Source organism: Rattus norvegicus, chromosome 3 (genome assembly GCF_021556685.1).
Source record: "Rattus norvegicus strain SHRSP/BbbUtx chromosome 3, alternate assembly SHRSP_T2T, whole genome shotgun sequence".
Classification (NCBI taxonomy): domain Eukaryota; kingdom Metazoa; phylum Chordata; class Mammalia; order Rodentia; family Muridae; genus Rattus; species Rattus norvegicus.
This window is the reverse complement of record NC_141536.1, coordinates 143272316-143292116: the sequence shown is the minus strand read 5'-3', so window position 1 is coordinate 143292116 and position 19801 is coordinate 143272316. Positions and strand designations below refer to the sequence as shown.

Genomic DNA, 19801 nt, shown 5'->3' with positions numbered 1-19801 from the left:
TTTGAAATTACTATGAACCCTTCCCCTGTACCTCCACACATTTTCAGTCATCAACCCCTCTGCCCACTTCCTTTTGAGACAGAGTCTCACTATGTAGCCCTGGCTGGCCTGGAACTCACTACATAGACTAGGCTGGCCTTGAACTCAAAAAAGGTTCACCTACCTCTGCCTCCAAGGTGCTGGATTAAATAAACGCTGGACTAATAAACACCACAGCCCACCATCCCTAACCTAATTCCAACTATTTTCTAGGACATTTGTCTTTCCAACTGAAGGGTCTTCCAACTCACAGATTATACTGGTGATGAGGCTTACTACATTATATTCATATTCTTCTAAGCCTTTAAGCAGTTAGATGACTGGCCCAAGGTTACACAGCTAATAAAAGCACATCAGTATTTTCCTACATATCAAGTGTCTTTTTTTAACTATGCTGCTGATATTTCAACAAAGTTGGTTTTACAAACCTAAGAGGCATACAGGACAAGTCTTATCTGTTAAATCATGTTGCTAACTTCTTTTAATATTGCCAATCCATTTCAGGCTAAGTTCTAACATTTTCTTCTTACAAAATCTATATAATTAACTAACTTGAGTATCAGCCAACCTTACCTTTCTGGGGTTTTGTTTGTTTGTTTTGGACACAATTTGTGTCACTCTAGCTGTCCTGGAACTCATTCAGTAGACTAGGCTGGCCTCGAATTCAGAGATCCACCTGCCTCTGCCTCCCTCATGTGGCACCAACCAGTGCCTGCCTCAGCCAGTCTTTTCTATGTAGTGCTGTATAGCTACAATGTTAGGTTTTGTGGGGGATGGCAGAAATCCCTGTAATATTCAGCATAAAAGCAATTGCAGGTGAACAAGTAAGTTCTTTGGTTATGTAGCTATTTAACCAGCCCATGGTCATAGTTTACTGATACTTATTCTTACTAATCTACTGTCTCCAATTACTTCTACCAGAAAATACATCAAATATAGTGCTATCTAAGCCCTGTATCTTCTCAATGGAGTCAATTCTTCTTGTCTCCTGAGGTTTAAGCTCTACCCTCATCATCTACCATATTCTTTCCCTGTACATTACTCCAATCACAACTGTCATCACCTAATAGCTCCTAACTTTGGCCAAACTATTTCCTAATACCTAGGGTGCTTTTCTCCATTCCTCTGCTATTTCCTATTCATGAACAAATGAAAAAGGCTGTGGCAAATCTTTGTGGGTTATCAGTGGAAAATTAACTCAATCCACATATCGAGTGTTACAATCAACTCTTCACAAGCCGACCTGTCTTAAGTCAATAGGCGCTCTTGAACTAGAACCTGTATCTGGAATATCAATGTACCTCATTTCAGTACCTCGTGTATTACGGTACTCACGCTTTCGAACACTGAGTATGGTTTGTTCTGCCCTGCCCTGTTTTCCATATACCAGCAGCTGTTCTTTACCTATCACTGCCCTCATCACAATTCTGTGGGTCTCGGGAACAGGGACTGTGTCGTACTCAACTATAGCTCTATTGGTATAAAACAGCAGCCAGTGTCTAATGACTGTAACAAGCTTCTCTGATCTAAGCAGAATTCCTGACTCAGTAGTATCAACTGTTTCTTTAGTTGGCTTCATAGGCTTAGACCTCATCCCCACCCTAAGATCTTTTCTGAGGCTGGCCAGATTAACTAATTAAGACTATGCACCCTTCAATATTATACAAAGTTACAGAAATTGGAGATATGTGAAGACAATTCTGTTTTCCGACTTTCTTGTTCCTAACCTCAAATTATGAACGTTTTGTTTGTTCTGAAACAAGACTTGATTAGCTTTGGATTCCTGATGATCTTGCCCTCAATCAGCTTCCTGAGTTTAAGGTTTACAAGCTCACCACCACAGCATCCATAATACTAGCCATAATCTTACCCTACAGAAAGATCTAACCCTAGATCAACAGCCTTCTAACAAGTGCCATTTCCTTGGTCTTCAAAGCAGAGAATTTCACTCAAAAGCTTAAGTCCAATTCCTACTTAAGAAAAAAGAATCAGATAGACATTTTAACAATCATCTTGATTACCATCTCACCGCACACACCCAGAGGTTGTATCCAGGGTAAGCCTGCAGCCCACTACTACACCTACCCTAGCTTGGTAAACTGTGGACCAAAGATTAAGCTAGTGATGAGAAAAGTAAAAGAATTTTTCCAAGCCCAGAAAGAACAACATTTCATCTGGGTTAGTAAGCCTGCCACAGGCCTTCGGTTCTTACTGTATCTGCCATTTCAGGATTACAGCTGTCAAGTTTTAATTAGGGTAATTAGAGTTAAAAATGTAATTTCATTTCAGAGGTATTTTGAACAGATTCCATTAATTTCTTTTTTAAAAAGCACAGAGAGGAGGGGCAGACTATATGGAATGAACGGAATTCTGCCAGAAAAACCAATCAATTTGCCCAGGCCTAAATTTTCAAATCACTGCCAAGAACTCAGCACCTCTGGCAAGCTTGGCCCAAAAGACTGCTGGTTTTTCAGCTTTCCTTCCTCCTTCCCTCTACAGAATTCTACAGACTTCAATTGGTACTTGCTGCAAACCTGACTGTTCCTCCACCAGTATAGCCTTACATCACTGTCATCCAATAGCCACAACGGCAATGTGACAAAGGTTAAGGGCTCGATCAGATTTGCTCCATTGTCCACTCCTTCCTTCACCCTGGGTTCTTGGACATATCTTTATGCTTTTGTTTGGGCTGGTCCCTTCATCTGGGGTGCCTTTCCCTACTTTAACTCTTATTTTCCCTTCCAATCACAGGTAAAGCCTATAGTGCACACCTTTAATACCAGCATTCTGGAAGCAGAGGCAAGCAGATCTCTGTGAGTTCAATGCCAGCCTGGTCTACAAAGAGTCCCAAAAAAGAAAAAAATGAGAAAGAAAAAAAAACCAAAGATAAAAGCCAAGTATGGTGGCATAGCCTTGAAATCCCATGATTCAGGAAGTATAGCAAGAGGATTAAGAGTCTGAGGTCAGCCATGAAATGAGCCAACCTCAAAAATAAATAAATAAATAAATAAATAAATAAATAAATAAATAAATAAATAATTTTTTAAAAGTACGCACAATCTACTATGGTTAGTATCTTCCCCTGAATGATGGTAGATTATGAAATTATCTAGGATTCCTTAGTACTATCAACAGTCCAAATATACAGGCAACACTCTTCAAATATTTGTTGAATGACCAGTAAAATAGGAGGGTTTGGGTCTGACATAACACAGGCAGCTAAACATGTTAAGCCTTCAAGTTCTCAATGTCTAGAAATAGAGGAGAGTCCTATTCTCCTCCAACAGGCCATCACTCTGAAAGCCTGACCATAGATCCCAAAAGATGACTTCACTTCCATTAGAGCCTGCTCATTCCTTAGAGACCTTAAAAAGGAGATGAGAAAGCAAAAACAAGCAGAGCTCCTCCTTAATAACTATCTTACTACTGGTTTTAAAATAAATTTCCTCCAATATTTGAAGGGCAGCAAGGAGAGGACCCGATCTTCAATTGCGTATACATAAGGGTAAAAGGTGGACCCAGGTACAAAATGATTCAGCAGCTGGAATTATAATTGTGTCTCAAATGTTACTGGGCATCACCACAGAGAATATGCTGTCACAATGAGCAGTCAAGGCCTTTTGCTTTGACTTCTCACCTTGACTTCTCTCAGCTTCCATTTTTCCTTTTCTAACTACTCTAATAAATTGGAAGAAAGAAACTTGCAAAAGAGCTTACCCACTATTTAACATTTAATAAGTATTAAATGTGACTTGCCTGAAACTAGGTTCTAGATAAGTTTATGAAGTGAGGAAAACAGAACCCATGAGGATACAAGTTCACCAACCTTTTTTTACAATGTATTCAGAGCAATGCTGTCTGCTACTGTCCCACAAAAGGAATACCTACACTTTCAGAACTATGGTGCTAACAAGTATAACCAGATACACTTCCTGGTAATCAGAGTCTCCCGAGGTCTGGCTACAAGCCCATATAGATCAATTTCTAATTAGGAACCACTGCAATACTTCTGACAGGTCAGGCTTTAGACAGCCTCTGTCAGCCTCTGGCCAAATGTCCTGAAATGCCCTGCCTGTAGGACACTCTTGTGAGGTAAAATTCCAAACTACTCTAGAGAGATAGAAAAAAATCCAAACTAAACTCCTCATAAAGGAGTCAGATGTGGTGGCACATACATTTAATCCCAGCACTTGGGAAGCAGAGACGCATGAGTTTAATGCTGCCCTGATCTACACAGTGCAGTGGTTCTCAACATTCCTAATGCTGTGACTCTTTAATACAGTTCCTATGGTTGCAGTGACCTCTAACCATAAAATTATGTGTAATGCTTCATAACTGTAGTTTTGCTAACGTTATGAATTGTGATGGAAATATCTGAAGTGCAGGATCTCTGATAGGCGACCCTGGTCCACTGGTCTAATCTAGCCTTCTCCTCTACTCTAGTTCCAAAAGGTCTGTCACAGATGGGTCAAACAACCAACAATCCGTTTACTAATCTGTCAGCAGGCACTTCTTTTAAAAAACAGTTTTTAAAATTAAAATGTCTGCTAGACCCAGGCCAGTCATGACTCAAAACAAGACCCTGTCTCAGGGAGAAATTTTTTTAAATTTTGAAAAGTCTGCTAGGAAGACAGACAAGCTCAAGGAACAGAACCTTGGGGTAAGGAGCATATGGTAGATGCTATGGCATTAAGTGTGTGGGATTTTTGGCTATAAGTGTCCGTGACTGCAGAGTGGAGGATAACCTTCAAGAATAGGGTAATCTCTCCTAAACTATCAAGTCTCTTAGCTTCATTCTTTCTGGAATAGAAGTCACTCAAAATTTTTAAAAAATCTTACTTGGCTTTTTCAGCCTCAACTCCCTGTAAGAAATGGCATGCTGACAGTATAAACACTCTTCTTAGAAGCCCTGACTAGGCTTAACAAAAACCAAATAGAACTAAAACTCTGTGACTGACACCTGTCCCAGTTCAACTCAATGAGAACCACATAAATCTACATAAGCCTACTTCCTGGCTTTTGTTCTACCTTTTCTATAAATTTTAACACTTCTATGGGGAAAACAGAGACATACTTTTGAGTATGGCTTTATCTCCAGTTTGGGGCCAAAACCATAAATAAGCTTTTCTTTTATATATTTGTATCATTTTTCTCTTTATAAGGGCAAGTGGCCAAACCCAGAGCCAGCCTCTGGATAAGGGCTCCAGTAACAGCCTCCATTTCTGGCCCCATTACCTATTTAGCCATGTCATTCCCAGACAATGTAGTATTTCATAGGTCACTAACATGTATCTCCAATCCACACAACTCTGGCTAAAAAAATATCCCAGGTTAGTTGCCAACATTCAAAATTAGGTCACGCTTTTAAAAACTTTAGATTTCCAGGCAGTGTGGTGCAACGCCTCTAATCTCAGCACTCAGGAAGCAGAGGCTGGTGGTGGATCTCTGAGTTCAAAGCTAGAGCTGTCTTTTAAATTTTAAGAGACAACTAATAGACTATCTTTTTTTTTTTCTTTTTCTTTTTTTCAGAGCTGGGGACTGAACCCAGGGCCTTGTGCTTGCTAGGCAAGCGCTCTACCACTGAGCTAAATCCCCAACCCCCTAATAGACTATCTTAAAAAAAATCGTTTCCTACTGTTCTAATAGTTGTCAAGATCTAATAACATTAGATCCACTGGAAGGCCAAAAGGCTTTTTATGATCTATTCTTTCAATCTACTGGAAGGTCAAAAGGCTTTCTATGATCATTTCATTCTTTGATGTCTTCTCATTTAACTTAAAACAAAACAAAACACTGCATAAGTTTCTTGGGCTGGTGTCTGCTGCCAAGCCTCCCTGTACACAGTAGAAGAAACTGTTTCCACAGGCACCTATGGCATGCTTGCTCCACCAAATATACAAGTGTACATACACACAATTTTTAAAAATGCATGCCAATTTATTAAACCTTCCATACAACTTAGAAATGGGGTGGGGGTGGGGGTGGGGGTTGGTTTAGTGGTAAAGTACTTGCCTAGCTCAATCAGGCCTTAATTTGGATCCTCAGCAACACACACAAATCCCTTTCTGTGTAATTTAATATTAAGAGCAAACTCTGGCTGGGCATGGTAGCACATGCCTTTAATCCCAACACCCAAGAGGCAGAGACAAGTGGATCTCTGTGAGTTCAAGGCCAACCTGATCAATACAGTAAGTTAAGGACAGCCAGAACTATTTAGAGAGGCTGTTTCAATAAAATATTCACCACACACAAGCATGTGCCTGGATCTGAGAAACTAGCATCCCAAGAGCTTAGTTTGAACACCTTCTGAGTTACCCCTACTGGCATCCTGTCAGGTACTCCACATCCTACAATAACCATGCTACAGTAACTCCCAGAGGCCTCTTGCTCAGAAGACGCTTACTTTTCACACACACAGGAGCAGGTACTAATTGCAGCTCCAAGAGGAAGAATCAAGTACTAACTCCTACGTAAAACAGGTTTTATTTTAATCAGAAGTCATGGCATCAGACCCACTTCCCTCATTATGCACAGCCAGTTTACAAATATTAGGAGTATCAAATAATGTCAACTTAAACAAAAACAAAGTCTACTAAGTTTGCCCCTTTTTGTTAAGTCCTACAATAGGCCAGGACAGACTGATGAGCCAATGGAAGTAGGCATGGAAGGTTCCTAGTAAAATAAAGAGACCTCATTTACAAAAGCTCAGGAGATTTAATAGCACTATAGCTAGCTAAAGTCTATTCAGTGTTACAAGTTCAGCCAGATACACCTAAAATTCTAGCACTTAGTAGGAAGAGGCAGGAAAGGCCAAAAGTTCAGGGTTACCCTTGGCTACAAAGCAAATTCAACAGGTGGTAGCAAAACGAATCCATCAAGTTTCCAAGATAAAGGTGGAAGGAAAAAACAAAACAAAAAAAAGCAACTGGTTCTCACCTTGGCACCAAAGAGACCAAAGTTAATAGTGTGGCTCTCACAAACTTGAGGACAAATATGTTGTTGTCTAAGGGAGCTTACCCATATGGAAGCAATAATTGGGGACATGAAGATAACTGAAGGCTGTAAACACAAGGATTCTTCCTTCCATGCTGCAGAAGACTTCCCAAAGAACAGTCAGTCACAGGGTCCCAAAAAGCCAAGTGAAAATGTCCACAGGCAAGGCAATGAAGAGTCACAAGACAGGGAGGGAGCCCTGGTGGAGAGGATTCCAGGTCGAACCCTTCTGAAGAATAGCCAGGGCCTAGTCTCACTCCTGTAACTGGTTTAGGGTTGGGGAGCCATGAGGAAATGGGAGCAGGGGGCAGGCCTGGAGCAAGAGTGGGTCAAGGAGTGTCCAGGCCCTGGAAATCTTGTCCTGAGATTGGTAGGCATACAATCGCTCTCTCCACCTGCTCTGGGCCTGTATGTCCTGGCGCACACTCTCCTGTGCCCCAACATTTGGCCACAGAGGAGGTCATATAGCCCGGTAGCCAGATGAAACTTCCTCTCCCCTTATAAGGTCATGTCCAGCAGCACCTGGAATTCCTCCTTATGCAAATGAGGCATCCCCAGCACCCTGGCCCAGGATGTATATTCATCCTGTTAGCCAATAAACTGATTAGACAGTTCTCAAATACAAATGGCCAATAAATATCTGAAAAAGTTGTAACTATTCTTAGCCATCAGAGAAACAAATGCTAAGGAGGAACCCCCCTTCTGGTGAGACTGTAACCTGGTGCAGCCACTATACTAACTAAAGTGTGGCGGTTCCAAGAAAGAATGAAAAGCCCAAAATAGAACTACCATGTGGCCTATATACTGGATGTACACCCAAAGGACTCTAAGTCACATACTACAAAGATACTTGAACATCCACGTTTATTGCTGCACTACTAAAAATAGCCAGGAAGTGAAACCAGCCCAGCCACTCACAGGTGAATGTGTAGGCAAAAGCATGGCATCTGCAGTAAACTGGCTACAACTGAAGATCATGTTTGGAGAAATAAGCAAGACTCAAATAACCACCTTTTATCTTGTAGGGGTGTGTGTGTGTGTGTGTGTGTGTGTGTGTGTGTGTGTGTGTGTGTGTGTGAGAGAGAGAGAGAGAGAGAGAGAGAGAGAGAGAGAGAGAGATCTTACTAGAAGGGACTGGAGAAGGAAAGGAGAGGAAAGGGATGGGGAGAAATGGAGACGTTAGGGGAAGGATGGGACCAATAAAAGAGGGTGAGGAGCTTAAGGAAGAGCAGTAGGGAAGTGGGATAAAAACAAATTACAGGGGGTTGGGGATTTAGCTCAATGGTAGAGCGCTTGCCTAGGAAGCGCAAGGCCCTGGGTTCGGTCCCCAGCTCCGAAAAAAAGAACCAAAAAAAGAACCAAAAAAAAAAAAAAAAAAAAATTACAGTATATGTATGAAAGTGAATTAATGAAACCTATTACTTTGTACACTAACCAAAAATAAATCTGTTCACATCTGTCACTCTAATAACACACACCGGAGTTATCTCAGAATCTAACTCAAAAAAAAAAAAAAAAAAAAAAAAAAAAACAACAAAGACAACATGTCGTCAGGGTCTAATACCTAGGCTGCCAGTTTTTGATCTCTGATCTAGAGATTAAAATACTCTGAAGAGGGGGCTGGAGAGATGGCTCAGCGGTTAAGAGCACCCGACTGCTCTTCCAGAGGTCCTGAGTTCAATTCCCAGCAACCACATGGTGGCTCACAACCATCTGTAAAGAGATTCGATGCCCTCTTCTGGTGTGTCTGAAGACAGCTACAGTGTACTTATATATAATAAATGAATAAATCTTAAAAAAAAAATAAATAAAATAAAATACTCTGAAGAGATCCAGAACAGAAAGTACTTGGTTGCCCCCAGGGTTAAAGGAACTGTTTTCTCTCAAAAGGGCTGCATCTCCGAAGTTCACAACTAAATTTTTCTTTCCTTTTCTAAAGAGCAAAACTACCTTTGTTAGATAACACTGGAGTGAACAACCCCACATAAATGTTCGCTACCCATGAAGCAAGATAGTACTCCATTATTCAACTGCCTCTGGATCCTTTAAATATTTCTACAAAAGCAAAAACTCCTCTATCAAAGATGAAAAAAAAAATCACTTACCCATGAAATAGTAACTGAATCCCAGGAAGATTTATTGCTAGAAAAACATTTGGTTTTTATTTAAGAAGTCTCCCAACTGTATTTATGATCACAGAACACACACCACCACCACCACCACCACCACCACCACCACCACCACCACCACCACCACCACCACCACCACCATCATCATCACGACCACTACCGGCTTACAGGACTCAACACAATCTACCTTAGGGCTGAGGCAGAACTAAAATGATGTTTCGGGTTTAGTGCATAACTTATCACCTCTCTAAGCACAGATGTGTGGTACTGAGTATGGCCTCATTACAAAATGGGCACAATTCACTGCAGCTATTAATATGAAGACAGGTTCAGAACCCAGGCCAGATTATTTTAAACATTCAAATTGACCAGAAGCCTAATACTCCTCTGGTAAATGTATCTAGTAGAAACTCCAATATCCCTTGACTCTTAACAAATGTCCTGCAAACACAGAATAAAAGAGCTGAGTACTATTTAACATTAGGGAGCAGCCACAGACATCTTTTTTCCTCAGCCAGGTAATTTAAGGTACATTTTCTAATATTTACTCATAGAACAAAGAAAAAAGATTCTAAGACATGATCTATGATCATGGCAGCCTTCAAAGTGCTTTAGTAAAAAACAGCCAGCAAGGTTCCGCTGGCAGGATAAAAGCCAACAAGAAATGGTCATTTTTCCCTGAGCAAATACACAAGCAATAGGGTGAACTGAGAGTCAGTCTTGGTTGTTTCCTTTCTCTTCCACTTTAAGAAAACACAAACTCTCTACATACATGGGAAGAAAAACCTTAATAAAAGAGTAGTTCCACAGACTGACCTACAGGCAATGATTGATGTAGGAGGGCGCGGCTCACTGGGGGGGTGATGTCACCCCTGTGCAGGTGCTCCTGGATAGAGAGGTAAGAAAACAGGCCTGGTTTCTGGAGATGGTACTGGAGAGATGGCTCCGAGGTTAAGAGCCTGTTATTCCAAAGTTCAATTCCCAGCAACCATATGGTGGCTCACAACCATCTGTAATGGAATCTGGTGCCCTCTTCTGGTGTGTCTGAAGACAGTGACAGTTTACTCACATACATAAAATAAATCTTAAAAAAAAAAAAAAAAAAAAAAAAGCACTTACTTGTAACTCTTGCAGACATCTGGGCTGTTCCAGCACCCACATGGTGGTCCACAACCATCTGTAACTACAGATATCCAGGGGCTTCTTCACTTTCTTCTGGCCTCCATGCGCACACACAGTGCATATATATATGTGTGTGTATGTATGTATATATACATACATGTGTGTACATGTGTGTATATGTATATATGTGTGTATGTATGTATATGTGTACACACACACACACACACACACACACATACACATCAAGTAAAATAATTCAATATGAACCTTATTTCTCCTTATTCTTAAACAAAACTAGACAACACCAAGTCTTTCTGGAAGTCAGCCTAAGAAGTGATACTAGAATTACTGAAGGTGCTAGGCAGATGTCTGGACCCTCAACAGGGTCAGTGTTCTCCCTATCCTAATGTTCTAGACTACATAAGATATGGACACACTGGATATTAAGGATAAACAACTGGCTGGATAATAGGCGGCAGAAAAATAGGAGAAGGGAAAATAACAAAAACAAATCAATACACCAGAAGTCAGAGAATCAAAACTTCTTTATCTAGTGACATTATCCATCAATTATGCCATTTCCCATCTCTGAACTTACACCTTGGGTGTCTGGGTCAGAGAAGCAAAGGGAAGAATGGGATACAAATTGTCACTGTTGTTTTCATTTTATTTAGAGAGTATTTGTCTAATGTTCTCACCATAATGTCCATGTGGAGGTCAAAGGACAACTTGCAGGAGTTGGGTCTTCCACATGTGGCTCCCAGGAATCAAACTCTGGTCGTCAGGCTTAGCAGCAAATTAATTTCATTATCCAATGTGCCATCTCATCTAACCATCCTGACTTGTTTTACTTACCCTCTCAGAATTGAAAAATAATTGCAGATAGGAATCATGTCTTGCTTGATTTTTCTGTTCTCTACTAGGAGAACACATAGTAGATACACGAAATTGCTGCAAGACTGGATGAGCTTAGGAATACAAGATAAGCTGTTGGGATTTCCAAACATAATCGTATTACGTCACCGAGACAGCACAGTAACCCTATTTAGCACCCTAACTATAGAAAGGGCTATTTTAATTGGTGTGAAAGGCAATTGAAGGAGAGACTTTAGGGTTTTAAGAAAAATTAAGCTTATGTTCCACTGATTCATGCACGGCCCTCATTATTATATTGACAGCACCATTCCTTAGGTAGCTTACAGACTCTAGAAGAACCAAGTCCAAAAGCCTGAAAATAGTCTGTGGGAACAAGCAACATGTGACTTCTCAGTCAGTATAGCATCATCAGGCGTAGCACAAAGAAAATCTAGACCTACAAAAAGATTAATTACAGAAATGACCGTTTTAAATTCTACTGCTGGGATTGGCTTTCACTGGCACAGAGAATTTCAAATCAAACTACACAAACAGATCAAGAGAAACCATGCAAACATCACCTTTAACTAAGCTTACTAAAATCTTTAATAAACAGGAAACAGCTAAACACCAGATAAATGCCTCCTGAATGAAGAAAACCTGGTCAAAAACAGTAAGCTGCTAAATTTGGCTTTTAAAAAGAGTATATTTATTTGGAGTAAAGCAATCATTTTTGTCTTGACAAACTGAACTATTCATTTGGATGCCACTTCAAGGGTCTGGTGTCCGCAGTAGGGATACCTATCTCATACGGCTAAAACTGTAAAAAAGCCTGCTTGAGAGCCAGGTACACACGCTAATCCTAGCATGTTGGAGGCTGAGGCAGGTTGATCTCTGTGAGTTCAAGACCAGCTTGCTCTGCCTAGTGAGTTAATTCCAGGACAGCCAGAGCTACAGGGACCCTGACTCAACCAAACATGTTCTGTGGCGATTATTTTTCTATTGTTGTGCTATATTTAAGTGTTTATACTTTCCTTTTATTATGGAAATTTCAGACAGTTCTCCACATATTTAAATGTAATGTTCTACACAGTATTAGGCTCTCAAGTTTACCCCCATAGGACTTCAGCTCTAAGATTATAATGGAATTCAGCAGACAATTTGGTAAGTTAATCTTTTAATTTTTCAGCTATCTCTCCACTCTAAAAAGCAATATCCATCTTGTTTCTATAGTAAAAGATATAGTTGATGATACCAGAATTTAACCTATTTTAGGTAAATTTCTCCTTCCAGAGACAAATTCCTAAACCACTTCCATAGAGTGATTGCAAAGAAGAGATTCCTAAAAGACCTCAAATGCATCATACTTTATACACATACAATAATGAATAATAAAAAGATTATCTAGGGGCTGGAGAGACGGCTCAATGGTTAGGAGCACTGTCTGCTCTTCCAGAGGTCCTGAGTTCAATTCCCAGCAGCCACATGGTGGCTCACAACCATCTGTAATGAGATCTGATGCCTTTTTCAGATGTGTCTGAAGACAGTGACAGTATACTCAGTAGACATGGTAAGAGGACTTAGAGATTTGCACTTTCATCAACTCTCAACATTCCCAATACACATGGCCCTCTAGGAAACCTACGTATTCAGTCACAACCCTGACTCCTTACCCGTCCAGAGCAGGACACAATAGACAGCTCAAAGTTCTCTTCTAGAGATTGAGAACTAGAAAATCGGACCACATCTCATTTTCCCTTTTTCCTCCCAAGAGGTATAGTACATGTATTACTATAAGGCAGTTATGAGCTGACAGGAAACGTAACAGGGAAGAATGGTGCCATGGAAACAGTAAGACGAGGGGCCTCTAATCTTGTTCTGTCACTACTGCCTATCTATCTAATCTTTAGGCCTTTATAATTTCAGAGACCTCCGAGATTACTTTATGAGGAAAACAGGATCGGTGAACCGGAGACTCATTCAAGTCAACACACTTAGAAGCAACAGACCAGATCAGACAATCCTCAGGCTACTCAGTAACTTCCAGCTTAGGACTCCCTCTGTCCTAACTATGTGTAAGCTGCATCCTGAACACAGATCTCAAATTTTCCTTTCCCACCTAAGAAAAGCAAGCTGGCATCACTGCTGTCGTTTTTTCCCCTTAACATGAAGCTAAAAACTGAGTACCTGTTGTTACTGGCACTCACGTGAAAGCCCTTTTGTTATCTACTTCCTATCCAACCCCTAATACTGTGTAAGCTGTCTGGGAGATATCTTAAGAGATAGTATCTAAATTATCTAGTCACGGAATATCACTACTAGAACTTAGTTATCCAGATAAACAAACATTTGCCACCTGATAAATTCTGGACAACCGGTCTCCAGACCCCTCTCCTAATTTAAAAAGTCCCTGATACAGTCCCACCCTGTCCCATGCTGCTTAATCTCACCATCCTCTCCCTCCTCTCCCCCACTTCGCTGCCACACCAAAAGTCATTGGAATCTGGGGCTCTTCTAGAACCAGAGTTCCTTGAGCTCTTTTACTTACTTTTGTTTTTCTGGTGCCTAGCTTAGGTAACAATACTTATAGAGCAGCACAGAGTGTTACAAGATGCTGCCTAGAGAAAATATGATTTTCCTAGCTTAACAAAAGCAGTCTTTGCAGTTGTACAGAATCTAGATGCCTAGGAACTAATATTCCCCTTTTCTAAAACTAGTGTTTGCATCACTCAGTTCAGCCCAGTGGTTCTCAACCTTCCTAACACTGTGACCCTTTAATACAGTTCTTCATATTGTGGTGACCTCCAACCATAAAATTATTTTTGTTGTTAAGAAATATGACATCATCTTTTGGCCTCCTTGGCACTGCACACACAGTGCAAGACATATATGCAGATAAAACACCCATACACATAAAATAAAAATGTAAACCTCTATTCAGAACTGGGGACCTAGCTCAATGCTTGAGGGCTTATCTCCCATGCATGAACTCCAGATTCATTCTCAAACACCACAGAAGAAAAAAATGGCACTTTATCAGACATACTATTCAACATACTCTGACTTTAGAATCCAGGCAAAGTCAGTTTTGTTTGTTGTCCTGTTCCTCACCTCTGCCATACTACCCATTCCAAAGCCACATTACCATCAGAAGAAAGTTCCAGCCACTTTCATAAACATAAAAATCTCAAAAGACACAGAAACAGATGAACCAAAGTGCATTTTGAAAGACTAAATGGAACACCTAACCCCACCCTAACCGCAACAGTGAGGACTCAGAAGAATTTCTAAGACTCTGGACTCCAAATAGTCCCTTTAAGGAAAGAGAAGAGACAGAAAAGGAGAGCTTGTCATTGAGGTAATCCACTTAATCAGATGACAAGTATTGATCCAAGCTGCTGTCACAGTTCTGCTATCCCTGGTTACTACAGCTCCGAATGCCCAAACCCTAATGGCCAAATAAATAAACATGGACAAACAAGGAAGAATATGCAGTAGTTGGGCTCTAATTCAAGGCTAGAAGATCTCACCTAAAAATGCAGGGCTAAGATAACCCATAACTGGCTTCAGCCATCAAGGTTGAGCTACAGTGTGGAGAAGGGGGTTTTTCCAGAGGCACAACCAGGCCTGCATTCCTGCTCTGTGGCTGTCACTCTGCTGCAGGTGACAACTAGTAAATCATTCTGCATTTACTGAACACTGTGAAATGAAGGAAATGCTATCTGTGGCCATCACAAAAGGACAAAGATTGAATTATTTCACTTCACTGTGTAGTCCAATTTATACCAGAACACCGACTGGTGTTTACCAGGAGTCTTTAAGAAGTTAGTGTGGGCTGGAGAGATGGCTCAGTGGTTAAGGGCACCGACTGCTCTTCCCGAGGTCCTGAGTTCAAATCCCAGCAACCACATGGTGGCTCACAACCATCTGTAATGAGATCTGATGCCCTCTTCTGGTGTGTCTGAAGACAGCTACAGTGTACTCATATATATAATAAATAAATAAAATATAAAAAAAAAAAAAGAAGAAGTTAGTGTATGAACAGGAGAGTTTCCGTTGGGAAAAGATAAGGTAATTTGGAGATGTTAGCTGTAGAACAATGTGAATGTACTTAATCCCATACAATAGCACACCGTAAGGCTGTTAAAATGCCTGCGGTTTAAAATGATTCATATCTGACGCCAATTTTTGAAAGCATCTGACATCCAATGTTAATTGTCTGCAGAGTGATTCTAACTTGGGGCCAATTACAAGGCCCTGAGCAAGCCATGTAACCTTTCTGTAAGCCTGTTTCTTCTGTAAAGCAGGGACAATTCCTAGTTCACAGACTGCTCCAAGAGCTGATTGACACATTCCACTAAAAACCTTCAGTCCTATAACTGGTAAAGGTTAGCTATTACTAATTATAACAAGCGTTCTCACAATTTCCTGGTAGTACACATGAGGGAACACTCAAAGGGCCCCAGTAAGTGGCTCAGCTCTTTGTAGAACACCAGCTAAATCTTGTCTCCACTGCCTGACACTACAAAGGCATAAATAAAGCCCTGCAAATGACTTCACACTAGGTTAGAGGTCAGATAATGGTTACAGAAGAGCACCTAACCCACTAGGAGACGAAAATAAAATTGGTAACAAGAAAATGCAAACATCTGGCCCTAAGACATTGAGGCAGAAAAAGCAGCCGAGTCTGCACAGGGTCTTTTGGGATGGCCAATTACCTGAGACTCCTGATCTTGAGGCCTGGAAAGGTAGTTCATATTCAACAAACGCTATGGATGGGAGGCGTGACAACAACAAAGACTGGAGGAGAGGCTACTAGGAATCTAGCAGTCACCCAAGGTAGTCCATTTACTTAGACGACATTCCCCTTTCCAAGGGTCAGTTAAAAGGAAAGGGGTGGTCTATCGCACCATCAACTTCCTATATGCCACCAGCACTACTGTGTGCAGAATCTTAAGGGATGGATGAACACAGTAGACCTACAGGTCCAAGGAACTAATGCAAACCTGTGAACCTCCTTAGGAACCAGATCCCCACAGCCAGTATCAAACTCACTGCAAAAGGAAAAGAGTTGCCAAAGTTAACTTTAGTTCGATGTAATCCCTCTAGGCCTTATTGGAAAACAACGAAAAATAACCCTATTTGAAAGCAGAGAGTTAAAGATGATTTGAGCTACCTACCTCTCTGACTGACCACTAGGATCATAAAGAACATAGTGGGGGCCGGGGGAGAGGGAGACCATGCAATAAACAAGTAAAGTGTGGACTTCAGGGAGGTCTTAGGCTAAACACCTCAGAACTTCATTTATCTGACTTGAGAACTCTGGACCGGTGTAACCACAATACCAGCAAAAAAAAAACAAAAAACAAAAAACAAAAAAAAAACATCCTAACCACTTTCCCTCAGAGTTCTGATGAGCAACAAAAAGGGATTTTATCCACGGCAGATCGGTCAGTCCATGTCTCTAGGTCAATGTCTCAGGGAGGAACCTACGTTTCTTAACTATACGGTGTTAAGACAATCAAATGCCCTCTGCACAAAGAGATGACACATGCTCGTATCAGGAAATAAGTAACGGTTACTAACAGCTTTGTACTTCTACGGCGGTTTCTCGTCTCTGAACCTCGATTTCTGCTCCTGTGAGTAGGGACAACTCTGGAAGACCGGTGTGGACATTAATTAGGCGATACATTCCGAAGTTCCTGGGTCAGTCTCACCAAACGTTACCTGTTGGCATTTAACGCTTCTGCCGTGTACTAACTCCCTCCCTGAATTCCCTAACACCCTGAGAGGCCGCGTCCCTTCTTGACCCCATTTCACCCAGATGAAAACTGAGGCTCGGACTGGAGCGAAGTGGGAGACGCGGCCCCAGTTCGAGGGCTGGTCGTTCCCTTCCGCGCCCCACAAGACAACGAGCGAAGGATAGGCAAGGGTGGCGAGCAAGGCGCTCAGACCCGTGAAGAAAAAGAAAGGACCAGTTTTGCGCGCCTAAGGGAACCCAAAGAGCAGGACCGGGCTGGAAAGCCGGAAGAAACCCGGGGCCCCAACCCAGGCCAGAGCCAGGCCCCAGCCCGCCCGAGGCCTCCCCGGCGCAACCTCCGCTCCCTCCCCTCCTCCCCTCGCCGGTCGGGGCGGGGCGCGAGCACAAAAGACTCCAACTTCCGAGCGGGCACCGGCCCACCCCCAACTCCTGGCCCGGGCCCGTACGGCCGACCAGAGGCGAGCTGCGAATGCCAGAAGGCCAGGGGCGAGCGCGGGTGGCCCGGGGCAGGCGACCTGGGTCGGCGGGCCTGGGAGGGAGCACAGAGGAAGGGGGCCGAGAGTTACTCCGGCTCCCAGGACTCCCGGAACGGCCTTAAAAAAGAGTTTCTAAAAATAGGCAACGGCCCGCCCGAGGAGGTGAGGAAGGAAAAGGCACAAGGAATAGCCCGCCCGTACTCCTCAGGAGCGGCCCGCGGCCCCCACTCACCCGCGCTGAGGTCTGGAGGAAGCCGCGCGGCACGGAAGGCGACGGCGCGTCTGCTCTCGGAAGGCGGGAGGGAACAGGCGGCCCCGGCCGCCACGTGAGGAGCCCGAGCACACGCGCTAAGAGTCGCGACCGCTTCCGCCCCCTCGGCTTCCCTCGGCTCCGCGCCCCGCGCCGCTCGCGCGTCCCGCCGCACTGACAGAGGCCCGAGCCCCGCAGCCCTGAGTCCTTCGCTCGGCCGCCACCACTTGGGCGAGCGCGGGGAGGGAGAGTGCTGGACAGACCTCTGCACTCGGCCTGCCGCCGCCCCGGCTCCGGCCCAGTTCTCGTCCTCGTCGTCCGGGTCGGATCCAGCCACCGGACCACTCAGTCCTCGGCGCCGCCCTGCACGAGCCTGCCTCTCCAGACGCGTGGGCTCCCCGCTCACCCCTCGCGCCGGGCTTTGGAAAGGTCCAGAGCTTCGGCGCGCAGAGGAGGAGGGCGGGTCCGGGGCGGGGCCTGGCGGGAGGAGGGACGGAGGAGGCAGGCGGGGCTGAGGGAAAGGAGTTGGCTTCCACCCGCGGATGCTGAAGGCGGGGCTGAGGGGTCCCGAGGGCTGACGGGCCGGACGATACTAGGGAGGAGCTGCGGACTGAGGGCGGAGCCGAGGGGGGAAGAGCGTGCCCAGGGGAGGAGTCTGAGGGGACGGGCTAGGGCCTACGGAAGCGGAGGCGGTGCTAGGAGAGAGTATACCCGGGTCTGAAGGAGGTGGGCCTGGAAGCACGGCGGGTTGGAGGGAGTCTGAGGTAGACCCTGAGCAGGAGCCGGAAGGAGAAAGATCCTAAAGGAGGAGCGAGGGGGTGGTGCTTGATTGGGCGAGGCCTGGAGATGGGGCCCTTTCTCTTAGCTGGGGGCGGTGCGGCCGGGTCCAGAAGCAATTGGAACCCAGTTATTTCACTTTCTAGGAATGAGAGTGCCACCATTCGCTACAGAGACGCTTCGGTGTCTGGGGTCTGGGTAGCTCAAAAGTGGGGGAAAAAAAGCCTGGTCAAGTAGCTTTTCCCTTATGGCATGAAATGTCTTCTTACTTAATCTGGGTGTTCTCCCTCCTAAATATTTCTCATGTCAGGATCTCCCATTCGAATCAGTGTTTCAGTCCCCCAGGCTCTCCCACTCGCATCCCCACTTTCCCTCCCTAGATCATCGGGGTCTTCTGAGAGCAATGAGGACCATTGCCAGCTATAGTCAGAAATCTCCCAGAAAGCCGGAAACGAATTTATTTGTATTTCCCATTCCCTTCAGACCTGTGATTTCATAACCTTTTGGGAATTAGGACAGAATTTGAGGCAGGGACTCTGTAGCCCAGGTTAGCCTTGTACTTGTTCTGTAGCCGAGAATGATATTGAACTCCAGATCCTCCTTGCCTCTGCCTTCCAACTGCTGGGATGGATCACAGTGAGGCCAGGCCTTTTTCGTTCAGGAATGGTTGTTCAAACAGGTTCTCAGCCTTGAAGAGCAATCTCTTTCACTAAACCATCTCCCCAGCGCCAAGACCAGGAATTATTTACTGGTCTTTGTACATTACTGTTTCCAGATCTAGTTCGTACTCTGATGATCAATAAACACTTCTGTCAATCAGTCCAGCCCCTTCCAACCTCCTCTGCTCTTTCTTGGTTCATCCAACTCCTCCTTTCCTTCTCTGTGCAATAGTCTTACCATATTTGCTCAAATATGCCAATCTATTATTTGTTGTGTTTTCTTGTTCCCTTGTTTTTGTTTTTTGTTTTTTTTTTTTTCAAGACAGGGTTTCTCGGTGTAGCCTTGGCTTTCCTGGAATTAGCTCTGAAAACCAGGCTGGCCTCCACCTCAGAAATCCCCTGCCTATGCCTCCAGAGCACTGGGATTATCGCCATGTGCCACCACCGCCAGACTTTGAACATAGCAATCTATTACCGCCTTCTGTGGCGGCGTTTTCATCCGTCCCTTGCTCAGCTCAGGAGCCACCTCCTCTGAGAAGCTTCCTCTGAACTTTCAACCCCACTGTTAGGCAAGCTACCCCGCTCTGCTCTGTCTGTTCATGGCTTCCATTATAAAAGATTGCAGATGTTTCTCTGCTGGCACTGAGAATTCTGTACACATTCTACGAGGTCCCAAATATCACCCGCTACCCTTCTGACATGGTGTAAGCTTTAGTCTGCTAATTTACTCCAACTACATT

General features: G+C 43.6%; 1 protein-coding gene across 3 annotated transcripts in view; it reads right to left on the bottom strand.

The window, feature by feature from the left end:
* Nucleotides 1-17804, bottom strand: part of Raly (RALY heterogeneous nuclear ribonucleoprotein) — a 64231-nt gene extending 46427 nt beyond the window's left edge. For 2 of the 3 annotated variants that reach the window (XM_087651086.1, XM_087651089.1), the window contains exon 1: nt 17608-17804. The gene's annotated coding sequence lies outside the window, so the exon portion shown is untranslated. The remainder of the gene's footprint in view (nt 1-17607) is intronic. The other variant, NM_001011958.1, reaches the window with a different exon arrangement.
* Between the last annotated feature and the right edge of the window lie 1997 nt (nt 17805-19801).